The sequence below is a fragment of the Trichechus manatus genome, unplaced genomic scaffold, assembly GCF_000243295.1.
Source record: "Trichechus manatus latirostris isolate Lorelei unplaced genomic scaffold, TriManLat1.0 scaffold00048, whole genome shotgun sequence".
NCBI classification, from domain to species: domain Eukaryota; kingdom Metazoa; phylum Chordata; class Mammalia; order Sirenia; family Trichechidae; genus Trichechus; species Trichechus manatus.
The window spans coordinates 14,215-29,499 of NW_004443984.1; the positions used below are offsets into that span (position 1 = coordinate 14,215).

The 15,285-nt window shown below is 41.1% G+C and overlaps 1 non-coding gene across 1 annotated transcript; it reads left to right on the forward strand.

Annotated features, from left to right (window-relative positions):
* Positions 1–1,113: 1,113 nt before the first annotated feature.
* On the forward strand, positions 1,114–1,185 carry TRNAC-ACA (transfer RNA cysteine (anticodon ACA)). The gene has a single exon. It is a non-coding gene; the product is annotated as a tRNA-Cys (tRNA).
* The last annotated feature ends 14,100 nt before the right edge of the window (positions 1,186–15,285 follow it).

Sequence of the window (15,285 nt, forward strand, 5' to 3'; positions counted from 1 at the left end):
GTGTCAAATCTATTCTTGAGATGGTCTCTAAATTCAGTCGGGATATACTCAAGGTCATACTTCGGCTCTCGTGGACCTGTTCTATTTTTCTGCAGCTTCCACTTGAACTTGCATATGAGCAATTGATGGTTTCTTCCGCAGTTGGCCCCTGGCCTTATTCTGACTGATGATATTGAGCTTTTCCATTGTCTCTTTCCACAGATTAGTCGATTTCATTCCTGTGTATACCATCCTGCTGCTATTTATAAGGTTTTCACTGGCTAATTCCTTTCAGAAGCAGACCTCCAGGCCCTTCTTCCTACTCTGTCTTAGTCTGGAAGCTCAGCTGAAACCTGTCTGCCATGGGTGAACCTGCTGGTATTTAAATATCAATGGCATAGCTTCCAGCATCATAGCAACACACAAGCCCCACAGTACAACAAACTGACAGACGTGTGGGAGAAATAAGACTAGCATATAACAAAAAGAAAGCTATAGGCCACTATCACTTAGCAAAAAAATAAATAAAATATTAGAAAATCTTATCAAATGGTCTAGTACGACATAACAAAGAAGGCCTCAGAACATAACTGCAATGATGGCTCAATATTAAAAATAGATTACTATAAATCAGGAGATCTTTGAATTCCAGAACAAGTAGGCTCAGTACCCAGTCTCAGGCCCTCCAACATTGCTGACATCTAGATTTGCCATTGCCCATTCCTCTTTCCCCAAATGCTGGAACTGGAACTTCATTGGTCAGATGTTTCCCCTGGAGTAAGCCAAGCCACTGAGAGCTCCATCACCGCCCAGGAGAAGGAAACCAAAGCAGTGAGAGTTAGATGGAGAAAAATTTAAAAGACAAAGCATTAGATATTGAGGGGAATGGGTAGAGTCCATCTTGTGACCCAGTAATAGTAATAAAGGAGGGGGTGGGAAGTGCTCTGAGAAGAGAGCCATTCAGGTGGGCATAGGTGGGAAGTCTCTTGAGGAGGAAAGCAGATTCTGATAGGTGTGAAAGTGAGTGTGAGAGGAGAAGCTCATGTAGCTCCCTAGGGAAGTGCTGGATGATGAGAGCAGCTTGGGAATGACGGTAATTATGAAGGAATCTTTATTAAGGAAGGGCTGATAGGTGGGGGTATAGCTCAATGGTAGAGCATTTGACTACAGATCAAGAGGTCCCTGGTTCAAATCCAGGTACCCCCTGTGTCGTGTCTTTTTTACTCTCTGAGACAGCTAGTGTAAGTACTGCTCCCTGTTACCTTATAGATTCAGGTCATGGAGCCAAAGTTTCCAACAAGCAGTAAAGACTTAAGTGTTCCACTTACAACATTTTCCATATATTTCATTTCTACCTCCTCAGCAATAATCATTTCCTGGAGAATTAGAGGATGTCTGCCCTAGGCTTCCTGGGTGTTTCCCTTGTGCCTAATTATTATCATCATGATTTTATTTGTTTATACCAAGCTTGCTTCAAAAAATAGAATTGAGACTGCTTCCATTAAAACACACAATAAAACTTCAAGGATCAAACAAGATAAGGCAAGCACTGAACATTTAAGAGAGGAGATAAAAGGAAGTAACTTGCAGAGAGCCTAGGTTAGGAGAAGTTACTACTGCTGCATACAAAACCTATCTCTGAGCTCCCTGGTAATCAAACAGAAATGAAAACACAACAGTTCATCAACTGAGAAAACTATTTCATTAGTTCTGAAAAGCAGCAGACATTTATATGATAGGTCTGTATAGATGGAACATTGGTCAGATGATGATTATTCCCAGGGCTACCATGAACAGTCACACAGGTTGTGAATTACGCATTTCTACAAACTACATAATGCCCTGCAGTTATGTAACTGAGTAATCATGTATGTTAGCCATATTTTATCCATTTTACAAAAAAAAAGTAGGAAGCTGACTACTCAATACACATCTCTTCTTTAGTAATAGAATGTTGTGAAACCACCACCATTGTCTATTTCCAAATTTTTCATCACCCCAAACACAAACTCAGTATCCCTTAAACAATACCTCTGCATTTCCCCACAACCCACCCAACCCTAGTAACTACTAAGAAATTTTGTCTCTATGCATTTGCTTATTCTAGATAGTTCTTAAAAGGTGCCCTGGTGGTGCAATGGTTAAGCTCTCGGTTTCTAACCAGAAGGTCAGTGGTTGGAGCCCACGAGCTGCTCCTTGGGTGAAAAGACCTAGTGATCTACTCCTGTAAAGATTACCTAGGAAACCCTATGAGGCAGTTCTACTCTGTCCCGTGGGTTGCTGTGAGTCAGAATCGACTCCACAGCACACAACAGCAACAGATATTTCATATAAGTGGGACCATAAAATCTGACTTTTTTCACTTGTAGCCCTGGTCATGCAGTGGAAAAGCCTTCGGCTGCTAGCCAAAAGGTCGGCAGGTTGAACCCACAAGCCACTCTTTGGAAACCCTATGGAGCAGTTCTACTGTGTCCTATAGATCAGAAGGAGTAGAAATCAACGCAAGGACAATGCATTTGGTTTCATTTGGGTATGAATAGATCACATTTTATCTATCCATTCATCTGTTGATGGACAGTTAAGCTGTTTCTACTTTTTGGCTTTTGTGAATAATGCTGCACTCACTCTGAGTTGGAATTGACTTGGTTCACAAGCATCTATTTGAGTACCTGCTTTCACTTCTTTTGGGTCTATGCTTAGGAGTGCAATTGCTGGGTCATATAATAAACCTCCTCCAAGCATCTGTCAGTTCGTTGTACTGTGGGGGCTTGCGTGGTGCTGTGATGCTGGAAGCTGTGCCATTGATATTTAAATACCAGCAGGGTCGCCCATGGCAGACATGTTTCAGCTGAGCTTCCAGATTAAGACAGACTAGGAAGAAGGACCCAGCCTTCTACTTCTGAAAGGAATTATTCAGTGAAAACCTTATAAATAGCAGCAGAACATTGTCTGATATAGTGCCAGAAGATGAGCCCCTCAGGTTGGAAGGCACTCAAAAGACAACTGAGGAAGAGCTGCCTCCTCGAAGTAGAGTCGACCTCAATGACGTGGGTGGAGTGAAGCTTTTGGGACCTTTATTTGCTGATGTGGCATGACTCAAAATGAGAAGAAACAGCTGCAAACATTCATTAACAATCGGAACATGGAATAGACAAAGTATGAATCTAGGAAAATTGGACATCATCAAAAATGAAATGGAATGCATAAAACGTCGATATTCTAGGCAATTAGTGAGTTGAAATGGACTGGTATTGACCGTTTTGAATCAGACAATCATATGGTCTACTATGCCGGGAATGACAACTTGAAGAGGAATGACGTTGCATTCATCATCAAAAAGAGCATTTCAAGATCTATCCTGAAGTACAATGCCATCAGTAATAGGATAATATCCATATGTCTACAAGGAAGACCATTTAATACGACTGTTATTCTAATTTATGCATCAACCACTAAGGCCAGAGATGAAGAAATTGAAGATTTTAACCAACTTCTACAGTCTAAAATTGATCAAACATGCAATCAGGATGCATTGATAATTACTGGTGATTGGAATACAAAAGTTGGAATCACAGAAGAAGTATTGGTAGTTGGAAAATATAGCCTTGATGATAGAAATGATACCGGAGATTACATGATAGAATTTTGCAAGACCAACAGCTTTTTCATTACAAATACCTTTTTTCAACAACATAAACAGCAACTATACTCATGGACCTCTCTGGATGGTATACACAGGAAGGAAATTGACTGATCTGTGGAAAGAGACAATGGAAAAGCTCAATATCATCAGCCAGAACAAGGCCAGAGGCCAACTGCGGACGAGACCATCAATTTCTCATATGCAAGTTCAAGTGGAAACTGAAGAACATTAGGACAAGTCCATGAGAGCCATATTACGACCTTGAGTATATTCCACCTAAATTTAGCAACCATGTAAAGAATAGATTTGACGTATTGAACACTAATGACCATAGACCAGATGAGTTGTGGAATGACATCAAGGATATCATACATGAAGAAAGTGAGAGATCATTAAAAGGGAAGGAAAGAAAGAAAAGACCCAAATGGATGTCAGAAGAGACTCTGAAACTTGCTCTTGAACGTCGAGTAGCTAAAGCAAAAGGAAGAAATGATGAAGAAAAAGAGCTGAACAGAAGATTTCAAAGGGCACCTCTAGAAGACAAAGTAAAGTATTATAATGACATGTGGAAAGACCTGGAGATAAAAAACCTAAAGGGAAGAACACACTTGGCCTTTCTCAAGCTGAAAGAACCGAAGAAAAAATTAAAGCCTTGAGTTGCAATACCGAAAGAAAATATTAAATGACACACGAAGCATCAAAAGAAGATGGAAAGAATACACAGTCACTATACCAAAAAGAATTGGTCAACGTTCAACCATTTCAGGAGGTAGCATATAATAAAAACCGATGGTACTCCAGGAAGAAGTCCAAGCTGCACTGAAGGCATTGGCGAAAAACAAGGCTCTAGGAACTGATGGAAGATCATAGAGATGTTTCAAAAAATGGATGCAGTGCTGGAAGTGCTCACTTATCTATGCCAAGAAATTTGGAAGACAGCTACCTGGTCAACGACTGGAAGAGATCCATATTTATGCTTATTCCCAAGAAAGGTGATCCAACCAAATGTGGAAATTATCAAACAGTATCATTAACATCACATGCAAGTAAAATTTGCTGAACATCACTCAAAAACGGCTGCAGCAGTACATCAACAGAGAACTGCCAGAAATTCAAGCTGGATTCAGAAGAGGACATGGAATGAGGATGTCAGACGGATCCTGGCTGAAAGCAGAGAATACCAGAAAGATGTTTACCTGTGTTTTATTGACGATGCAAAAGCATTCCACTGTGTGGATCATAACAAATTATGGATAATATTGCAAATTATGCGAATTCCAGAAAAGTTAATTTGTGCTCACGATGAACCTGTACATACATCAAGAGGTAGTCATCTGAACAGAACAAGGGGATACTGCATGGTTTAAAGTCAGGAAAGGTGTGCGTCAGGGTTGTATCCTTTCGCCATACCTATTCAATCTGTATGCTGAGCAAATAATCCGAGAAGCTGGACTATATGAAGAAGAACGCAGCATCAGGATTGGAGGAAAATTTATTAACAACCTGCGTTATGCAGATGACACAACCTTGCTTGCTAAAAGTGAAAAAGACTACTGATGAAGATCAAAGACCATAGCCTTCAGTATGGATTACACCTCAACATGAAGAAAACAAAAATCGTCACAACTGGACCAATAAGCAACATCATAATAAATGGAGAAAAGATTGAAGTTGTCAAGAATTTCATTTTGCTTGGATCCACAATCAATGCTCATGAAATCAGCAGTCAAAAAATCAAAAGACACATTGTACTGGACAAATCTGCTACAAAAGAACTCTTTGTAGTGTTCAAAAGAAGAGATGTCACCTTGAAGACTAAGATGTGCCTGACCCAAGCCATGGTGTTTTCAATCACTTCATATGCATGTGAAACCTGGATGATGAATAAGGAAGACCAAAGAAGAATTGATGCCTTTGAATTGTGGTTTTAATGAAGAATATTGAATATACCATGGACTGCCAAAAGAATGAACAAATCTGTCTCGGAAGAAATACAACCAGAATGCTCCTTAGAAGCAAGGATGGTGAGACTACGTCACACATACTTTGGACATGTTATCAGGAAGTATCAGTTCCTGAAGAAAAACATCATGCTTGGTAAAGTAGAGGGTCATTAAAAAAGAGGAAGACCCTCAATGAGGTGGATTGACACTGTGGCTGCAACAATGGGCTCAAACATAACAAGGATTGTGAGGATGGCTCAGGATTGGGCACTATTTCGTTCCGCTGTACATACATAGGTTCACCATGAGTTGGCATTGACTGGAAGGCATCTAACAACAACAACATAATAATTTTATGCTTAACTTTTTGAGGAACCACCACACTGTTTTCCATAGTGGCTGCACCATTTTACAGTACCACCAACAAGGGATGAGGGCTCCAAGTTATCCAAATCCTCGCCAATACTTGCTGTTTTCCATTTGTCTGATAATGGCCATCATAGTGGGAGTAAAGCGGTATCTCATTGAGGTTGTGGTTTGCATTTCCATAATGACTAATGATGTAGAGAATCTTTTCATGTGCCTATTGCCCATTTGTATATCTTCTTTTTTAAAAAACAATATTTTATTGTGTTTTCTGTGAAAGTTTACACAGCAAATCAGGTTCCCATCCAATGATGTCTACACAAATTGTTCAGTGAAATTAGTTGCATTTCTTCACAATGTGTCAACATTCTCATTACTTCTGTTTGGATTATTCCATTTCCAGTAATCTAGTTTCCCTGCCCCCTTACCCTCACATCTTTGCTATAAAGTAATTGCTGACAATTTGGTCTCATATAGATGATTTTTTAGGACTGCAATACTCACAGGTGTTCTTTATTTTGTAAGCCAATCTATTACTTAGCTAAAAGTGACCTCAGGGAATAGTTTCAGTTCAAGGCCTAAAGAGTATCTCAGGACGATAGTCTCAGTGAGTTCTCTAGTCTCAACTGGTCTAGTAAGTCAGGACTTATTAAAAATCTGAGGTCTGTTCCAAATTTTCTCCCATTCTATCAGGATCCATCTATTGTGGCCCTGATCAAAATGATTGGTAGTGGTAGTCAGGCACCATCTAGTTCTTCTGGTCTTGGAGTAGAAGAGGCCATAGGTTCATGCAGACAGTCCGATAGACTAGTTTCTTCTCAGAGTATTGTATCGCTTTCTTTCTCTTTTGCTGTGAATAAGTAGAGATCGATAGTTGTATCTTAGGTGGCCACTCCGTATATCTTCATTGGTGAAAAGTATATTCAAGCACTTTGCCCATTTTTTAATTGGGTGGTTTTTCTGTTTGTTGTTAAATAATTTTTTAATATTAATTACATGTTGAAATGATATTTTAGATATATTGTGTTAAATAAAATATATCATTAATATTTATTTCAATGATTTTTTTTATATGGTGACTAGAAAATACAAAATGTTATTTGTGGCTGACATATTTTTACTGGACAGTGCTGCTCTAGAAAATGAAACATGATATTAGGATATAGAACCTAAGTGGTGTCACCAATCAATGGGGAAAGGGTGAACTATACAATAAATGGCGCTGGGATAATTGACTTCCTAAAGAAAAACATCATATACTACCCCTACCTCACTCCATTAAAAAAAAATCTATATGGATTAAAGACCTAAATATGAAGTTAAACTTTTATAAGAAAGGAGTTCTTAAACACAACCCAAAAAGCACAAATTACAAAAGACAGATAAATATGACTTTACAAAAATTTTAATTTTTATATGACAAAAAATTCCATAAACAAGAGACTCAAAATTTTGCAACACGTACGTTAAAGAATGGATATGTACCCAGTATGTAGAAAGAACTCATCTAGATCAATGAAATAAGGGCCCCTAAATTTTCAAATTGGATGAAAACTAAAAATCCACAAATAATAATCTCAACAAATTCCAAGCACAACAAGCATAAAGAAAACCATACCAAGGTACATCACAGTAAAATTGCTGGAAACCAGTGATAAAGAGAAAATAAATTTAAAACAGTCAGAGACAGGAAAAAAAATATAACTCACAGAGGAATAAAAGCAAACTTTTCATCAGAAGCCAGACAAGGCAAGAGTAAAAAGGAACATTTTTAAAGTGTTAAAAGAAAAAAAAAAAAGTTAATTCTCTACCCAGTAAGTTCCATACTCAGTGAAAATACCTTTAAACAATGAAGGCGGGGAGGGGTAAATATATTTTCAGACCAACAGCAGTGGAGAGAATTCAATAGCAGACGTGCCCTACAAGAAATGTTAAAGTAAGTTCTTCAAGAAGAAAGACAATGTTACCTAATGAAAATCTGGGTTTGAACAAAGTAATGAAGAATGCCAGAGATGGTCAATATATGGGTAAAGAAAAAAGACACATTAAGAATTATTGTGAAGATACCCACATGGCAAGGAATAGAGGATTCCAGCCAACAGTCAGTGAGGAACTGAGTTCTCTTTCTAACAGCCAGGTGAGTAAGCAATCTTAGAGTGGTTCCTCCAGCCCCATCAGGCATTCAGATGACTCCAGCCCAAGCTGACATCTCATCTGCAACCTTATGGGAGAATCTTGGGTCAAAATCCATCGAAGCCACTCCATAAGTTTACTGAACCTCCAAAACTACATGATATAATAAATATTTACTTTTTAAAGATACACACATGGGGTCGTATGAGTTGGCAACAATTCATTGGAGTAACTGGTATTTTGTTATTCAACAATATATAATTAATTACATAATTAATACAAAGTACCTCTTCCACTTCCATCAATATTGACACACTTCCCTTAGGATCAATCAATTCTCTGATTTGGGAAGATATAAGAAAGACAGTGATCTGGAGATGAGAAAGAAAGCAAAAAAAAAAAGTTTTTTTAATTGATGTGAGCATGGATGGAGGGGATGTTAAAAGGAATCCAAGAAGAAGATAAGTTGGCAGTGAAGGGTAGCATATATGAGACAGAACGCTAAAGCAGAAGTTGGACAGTCAAATGATTTAAATAGGTGAGGAATTTGGAGGAGAGGTGGGAAAAAGTTCATCTTGGTCTCATACTTCGGGTTATTGTCGGAAAGTGATCTCAACTGAAAGCCTGGCAATCAGAGTTCTAGTCCTTGTTCAAAGAACCCCAAAGGTGCCTTGCTCTGGACATTGCAGGAAAGCTACTTTCTCTTTTTGAAAGACTGGTGTCCACCTAATTGGCAAGTCTGAGCGCTCTGGACAAGGGCTCACCTTTCCAGGTTTGGTAACCAATTTATCTTGTAGAAAGCCTTCTTTTTCACTGGCCCTCTACTTTACCAAGCATGATGTCCTTTTCCAGTGACCAGCCCCTCCTGATAATATGTACAGTGTATGTGAGATGAAGTTGCACCATCCTTGCTTCTAATGAGCATTCTAGCTGTACTTCTTCCAAGACAGATTTGTTCATTCTTCTGGCAGTCCATGGTATATTCAATATTCAAAGGATGATGCTAGATGTGATCTATTAACATACCCTTTATGGTCAATTCCTATTATTTGGGATTCAATCAGACACTCAGCACTGTACTGAAGCCCAAAGACAAGACCTAACCCACTCCCGGTACCCTCTTTGAGGGACTGTTTACTCGAAACACACTGGTATCAATTTCTGAATCAACCGATGTCCAATCGGGAAATAAAAACTTCACCAGTTATTTAAATAGAGAGAATTTAATTTGTATATTGTTAAACAACAACTAGAGAGTTGAAAGGGCAAAAAGGGGAGAGTAAGTACCATGGAGGTAGTCACTGCAGAAGGAGCTATCAACCCAGGGATAGGGAACAAATAGAAGATGTCAAAAGTATTAAAAATGTAGAAGCTTTGCAGAGGAAGCCGTGGAGCAGGAACCCAGGTGTCTAAGGAGGTGCCAGTATCCCAGAGGAGGCTTGATCAGGCTGGTCTTCTGAGTGAAATGCTGCAAACTGGAGTCACTGCCACTACTGGAGTGAGCTGTCACTGCTGGGGTTACACCCCAGGAATACACACAGACAGGAAACGACAAGTGCTCTCTTCCTTATCATGCACTCCAGTCCCCATTAAGTGCACTGTTAGCAAGACCACTCAGGAAACCACCCGACACAGAAGAAAGATGCGAGGCAGAGACCCAGAAGCAGTATTACAAAACAGAGCACGGAAGAATGACTTTGGAGGTTAGAGGTGATAATTTCTTCAATCACTACTTCATAACACTCATCTCAACCATCAGATAAAACAGTTGAACATAGATGGAGGTGACAGAGAGGAGGTCAGCCTGTGGCCTAGAGTGTGGCTTTGTGGAAGAGCTATGATCCAGGATTCAGATATGTGAGTGTGGGTTCTATCACTGAGAAATTGCATACTTGGTCAGGTGATTGGTCATCTGGAGTCTCTGTTTTCAAGTGATCAACACAAAAAACAAACAAACAAAAACCAATGTAGATGTCACTATAGATCCTTCTAGCTGCCAGGTGAATGCTCCCCCAGGTTACTGTCCTTACCCAGGGACTGAGGATGAGGAAGTTGCAGGGCTGAGGGAGAAGTGAACCTGTTGATTCCTGTAAGGTAAGGAGATGAGTTAGCAGAAATGCAAGCCTGGGAAAAACATCATGAAGGAACATCTGTGCCAGAGCCTGTGGGTGTGGCTGTACAGGGAAAGAGTGTTAATTGTCCCTTGCTAGCATACCAGGGGGTATAGCTCAGGGGTAGAGAATTTGATGCAGATCAAGAGGTCCCCAGTTCAAATCTGGGTACCCCCTAGCTTTTTAGTCAATAAATTGGTAAAGGAGTTCCACTTTCCTCTCCCCTTGCTGAAGGTGAGTAGTCAGAGAACTGCCTGAGCAGAGCCGCTCAACCTCAGCTGATATGCTCATCACAGCCCCTACTCCTCTGGTCTTCCCACTGTCCCCTCACTGGTCTCCATGCTCTACAAGGTGTACTTTGATCTTCTGACTGAGTGTGAGGACTCTGTCCTTTGAAGGCAGTCAGAGAGAAAACTGAGATCACCTACAAGGGAGCAATAGTTCAACTGTTGGTTGCCTTGTCAACGGTGGGAAGGGATGCCAGAAGATAGTTCAATAACACATTCAATAAGTTGAAAAAAGAAAAAAGCCAACTTAAAATTCTATTCCTAGCAAAACTATTCTTCATGAAAAGGGAAAGCTTAGACAGTTTACAACCAACCGACCCTCCCTAGAGAAAACTCTGAAATACATACTTCAGGGAAAAGTAAAATGATCCCAGATGGGAGATCTGAGATACCAAAAGAAATCCTGAACAAATACATTGGCATATATACAGTAATCCTAAAAGTCGTTGATAATACGATACAATATTAATGTCTAACTTGTAAATTTTTTTTAAGATAGAAGAAAAATTCTGGTAAACAATAACATGCAAAGGAAGAGGCATTAGAGTTAAAGTATCATAAGGTCTTCCTATCATTTGGGAGAAAAATACAGATACTGATTAACCTTAGATTTATAAAATTTTCATGCAGAAATATCTACTATATCATTTTAAAAACTGTGGTTTTGCAAGTAAAAGGGGGTAAGAGAATGGAGGATGTGGGCTACTAGAGAAAACATATGAAATGAGAAAAAATCCCAGTTAATCCAAAAGAAGGCAAGACAGAAGAAATCAAAGAAACATGAGACAAATTGAATGCAAGTCCTTAGGTTAGGAGTCAGAGGTCAGGCTGGAAGCTTCTCCTGACTCATGTAGCTACAGGAGCTGGTGAACCCAAATCGGCAGGTCAAGTATCAGGTCGCTGGATCACAGGCTGATGGATCCCAAGATCAATAGGCAGTAAGACAGGTCACTAGCTTGAGTCCCAAGAACCAGAAGTCAGGCGATAAGCCAGATGCAGGATCCATATATACATTGGATGCAGGCCAAACCTCAAGGACACTCCCCTTAAACTGACTGGCTGATCACATCAGATAGCAACATGGAAGAGGACTACATTATCACATAACTTCCAAATTACATCATTATATAACTGCCAAATTACTTCATCACTTAAATGGCAAACTACATTGTTACATAACTAACTTCAAAACCTGTAAGAATCATGGTCCAGCCAAGGTGACACACAACCTTAACCATCACAGTCTACCCCTTGTCAACTTGGCACCTGTACAGATCTCCTTAAACCATACACAATCTCTAAATAAAGGCAATTAAAATGTCATACTTGTGCCTAACAGGATACAAAGAACATGCGTACAACCAAAAATGCACTAGCCCCATTTGCATCTTATATTTTTGAAGTGAAGAAAACAAAAAATATTTGATATACATATATAAGGAAGAAATGCTGTTAGCAATTATAGTCCTCATTTCTGCAATTGATTCATGTGGTCATAACTGGTATATAGAACTACCTTCTTCCACCACCCATTCAGTATTCCTTTTGCCCTCAGCAAGCACATCAGCTGGTCGTGGTTCTTTGCCTGGTGGGGTGAATCTAAACCTTCATTCCTGAAGGGTCCAGGCCATTAGGAGTCATGTCAGAATTAGTTGCTGTAGTTTTCCATTGACTTTAATCACAGGGCATATTAAGAAACATACTAAGGGACCCCCTGTATTGCAGATATAAACTTTTTTACCTCCATTATGCAACATCAATCTGATTTCCCCTTGGTAGTCAAGGTCAATCACACCAGCCATTATGGTAACTCCCTGCTTTGCCTGTTGATCCAGAGGCATAAGGAGCCCAAAGTGACCAGGTGGCTTTCTTAATTTTCAGCTCAATGAAATCCATGTTGTGTCTCCAGGTAGGAGCATTCCTCCCTTTGTAACTAAGACCTGTAGACCTGCAGACAACAGGGTTGTGGGGACAGGAAGCAAAAATATTGTGAGTGGGTCACAAGGGGTAATAGTGAGTGGTGCACTCCCATCTCCACCTCTTGATACCTGGAACCATGAATCCTTGCTATGGGAGAAACAGCACCATGTATTAGATGCTGGTTTTGAGAATATACAGCTTCTTGGACAACAATGCCCCAACGCTGCAAATTGTTGCCACTTAGCTGGTGCCTCAATTGTGTCTATAAAAGGCAATGCCATAGTTTTATCAAGCCAGCTGATTCAGGATGATGGGGAACATGGTTAGACCAGTGAATTCCATGATCATGGGCCCATTGCTGTACTTCATTTGCTGTGAATTGAGTCCCTTGATCCCAGGCATGGCTGCGTGGGATACCATGACAGTGGATAAGACATTCTGTGAGTCCACGGGCGGTAAGTTTTTCAGAGGCATTGCATGCAGGGAAGGCAATTTGGTATCCAGAGTAAGTGTCTAACCCAGTAAGAAAGAAATGCTATCCTTTCCATGATGGAAGTAGTCTAATGTGATCAACCTGCTACCAGGTTGCTGGCTGATCACCTTGAGGAATGGTGCCATATCAAGGACTCAGTGTTGGACTCTCTTGCTGGCAGATTGAGGACTCTGCAGTGGCTGTAGTCAAGTCATCCTTGGTGAGTGGAAGTCCATGTTGCTGAGTCCGTGCATAACCTCCATCCCTGCCATTATTGCCACTTTGTTCATGAGCCCATTGAGCAGTGACAGGAGTGCCTGAGGAAAGAGGATGACTGGCTTTCATAGAATGCATCTTTCTATCTTCTTGATTGTTGGGAACTGGAGTAGGGTTCGTGGGGGGGGGGTCTCCCAGGGAAGGTGTCCATCCACGGTGTCATGGATTGAATTGTGTCCCCCAAAAATATCTGTCAACTTGGTTGGGTCATGATTCCCAGTATTGTATAATTGTGTACCATTTTGTAATCTGATGTAATTTCCTTATGTGTTGTAGATTCAATCACTATAATCTAGCGGCAGTTTTACTGATGATGTATACAAGATTGGATAGAGTCTTAAGCCAATCTCCTTGAGATATAAAAGAGAGAAGAGAGCAGAGACACGTGGGAACCTCATACCACCAAGAAAGTAGTGCTGGGAGCGGAGTGCATCCTTTGGACCTGAGCGCATCCTTTGCACAGAGAAGCTCCCAGACCAAGGGAAGATTGATGAAACAGCCCTTCCTCCAGAGCCGATGGAGAAAGCTTTCCCCTGGAACTGACAAACCAAATTTGAACGTGTAGCCTACTGGACTGTGAGAGAATAAACTTCTCTTTGTTAAAGCCATCCACTTGTGGTATTTCTGTTAGAGCAGCACGAGATGACTAAGACACAGGTTTAGGTATGTCCTGGGTTGTGGATCATGGCAGAGGCACTGGGCTGTTAAGGAAAGGTCCCTGGTCCCCATTCAAAGGCCCCATCTCAGTGACTCCAGCTGGCCTGCTGTACCAAAGCAGCTTTCCTGTGAGACAGAGGCCTCTGTCTACCCCCACCACCACCACCATGGGCAAGGCCCTGTGGCCTCGTGTATGGGGATCGAGGAAAAGGAAAAGTGCAGAGGGAAATGCAAACACAACAGAGCTTTGTAGGTTGAATCAGGCATATGAGGGAAGTAAGTGAATGGGTGTCCTGAACAATTCTTCTTCCAGACTGACTCCTTCCTTATTCAAGGGAGAAGCAGTCAAGGCCACTGAGCTCTCTGGCCTCAGAGTCCTGGTTGGGAGGACAGAGAAGGGACTATGGTCATGCTAAGTTATCAGTGACAATAGACCTCACTAGCACCACACTGCAGGACTCAGAAGTGAAGGTCTGGGGAAGAGAGACTCTAGGAAGGGATCTACCTGGCCCGTAGGTGTGCAATGTGATGAATGTTCACAGTGAACCGGTGAGTGAGACATGGAAGGGAGGAGTCAGGCTGCAGGGAGGTGCCACATCTAGGACCTGAGGGGACAGCCCAGGAACATCCATGGATGAAGGACTGTGTGGTGGCAGTTATAAAGGTATTATTGTGTAGTGTTACTCACATCACAGGGGATGTAGCTCAGGGATAGAGCATTTGGCTGCAGATCAAGGGGTCTCTGGTTCAAATCCAGGTGCCCTCTGCTAAGTCACATTTTGGATTCTTATGCCACAAATTTGTGCTCTTCCCCTTGCCCCAAAATGGCCTCTAGGACTGAAATGAGTCCCCTTCATGCTCTCCTGCAGAAAGTTTCTGGTGTGGGCAGTGAGTCTGGCCTGGCTCTAGGTTCAGACCAGGGCTTCAAACCAATTATTCCCAGTTCAGTCATGGCCGAGGAGGCGACACAGGAACAGACCCAAATTTGTAAAATTCGTAAAATTTGGGTGCCCCAAAACCATAACCAGAATGGGAAAAATTAAGAGTCAAAGCCCTGCTAGAAACTGAATCTCCCTTAGAAAATAAGGGCACCATACATGTTGTACAGCAAGGACGTCTCTAGCTTATAGGATACTGCACAGAGTTTCAAACAGCGGTGCCCAGCTCAAAGATGGTGGCCAACCAAGCCACTTTGAATGTGTGTCACCCTCCTCAGTCATAACAATAATCCAATCTCACACATTAGCCTCCAGAAAGGGCTCACTACACCTCTTCCAAGTCTCCAATTCCAGGGCTTCGACCCATAATTTTTCCTGTTTCGGTTATGATTCTGGATCACCCAAATTTTTAAAATTTGGGTTTGTTGCGGTTCCATTTCATCGGCCATGACTGAACTAATTTGAATCAGTTCAAAGCCCTACTTCAGACAGACAAGGACCAGGCCTTAAATCATGATTCTGTCTCCTACCTGCCTTGCACTTGGTAGCAAGTCATTGAG